The following is a 1527-nucleotide window of genomic DNA, read 5'->3' as shown; positions in this document are numbered from 1 at the left end:
CTCTGTCTACTTTCTATATACCTCTCCCAGCTATATTCTCCCCTGCCATAGTCCAAAGCAGCTTTATTCATTTAGCCAATAAAAGCAGCACACATACAGAAGGACATCCCATATCACTTGATAGTTTGGGCCTCCTTCTGAGACAACCTGGAGAAGGACGAGGAGGGTCTGAAAATAATGTGTATTGATTTTTCCATGTAAATCCAGTGGCTTGCTGTAAAAATAGAAGGTAAATTCTTTTCTGTATCTGGTGAATCTTCTGCCATATTCAGAGTTGTATACAGACAGTTCCCCTGCGCCCCTGTATATCTCCCAAGGGTCTGATTCCCACAGGCACCTCACACATGCTCGTGTACCACTTTCTCCAGCAGCAGCCTCCTGGCTATCCAAAGTCTCAGCAACGAAGTCTCTTCTTTATGCCAATATGCCATTGTTATAGTTATCTTCCCTTGGGTTGGTGGATTGTTTTTGGCCAGCACAAAATTCATGGAGAGCTACTGTGGTGTGGGGAGAAGCTAGGGTCTACCATTGTCTCCTGCCACAAACTGTCCATAGCCACGGATTCATGCTCAGCTAAGTACTTCTGAGACTTCCGAGCCAATCAAAAAGCTGTGTCTACTGAGAACTGTTGAGGTCCAAAATGGCTGTTTCCATACCCCAGTCACACCACACACAGTCAAATAATCTTTTGGTTGGCCTGTAGACTAAGCAAAGTTACGTTTCCTGGCTCAGAGCTAGCGTGTCTTGTAGGTGAACCAAATGGAAGCTTTTGTTGAAAGTTGTGCTTCCCGGTCGCTCCGACAGCAGAGCTGATTTTTTTATCTTACAACCTGCAACCACACTTTAAAAACCTGCATATCTCTATTTGTGTGCACACACGCGTGTTCACGTGCCAGTTCTCACGCATCACACGTGTGCAGAAGCCTGCTGAGGCAAGAAGAGGGTGCCAGAGACCTGGAGCTGGAGTTACGGGGCTTGTAGCTGTCCTGTGGGCCCTGGGACTGAACCAGGGTCCTTCGTGAGGGCACTAGCACTTGACCCCTGAGTTGTCTCTCTAGACCCAATTGTGCTTTTCTCCAGTGCTCAAATAAAGACAGATTTTTAAAGGATGCTATTCTACCACTTTCTGGGCTCCATGGTGAGAACCAGGCTATCCCCAGAATTACCTAGAAAAATCCTGCCTCAAACCACCAAAACCAAAGCAACCAAACGATGGCCATTTTGGACCAACCCCAGTGCTGCTTTGACGATTCTGAGCTTCTGGAGACTGTACTCTGACTTCCCCGGAGGAGGCGGGGTTTCTCAGGGCAGTTCCCTACTCTCCATTCCAGACACGGTTCCATTTTTGGTGTCTGTCACCTGCGTTTGACTTTTCACGTGCCTGTGGTCAAATGTGTACCACAATCCCGGGGTTCCATTTTCTCATGGTCTATACAACTGAAACAAAGCACGGATTTGTTGTGGGACCCAGCAATCAAGATCTAAAAGCGCCTGGAAATTCCTCAATTAAGTAAATTTTGGCACTTC

Source organism: Microtus ochrogaster, chromosome 2, assembly GCF_000317375.1.
Source record: "Microtus ochrogaster isolate Prairie Vole_2 chromosome 2, MicOch1.0, whole genome shotgun sequence".
Lineage (NCBI taxonomy): Eukaryota > Metazoa > Chordata > Mammalia > Rodentia > Cricetidae > Microtus > Microtus ochrogaster.
This window is presented reverse-complemented; position numbering follows the sequence as displayed.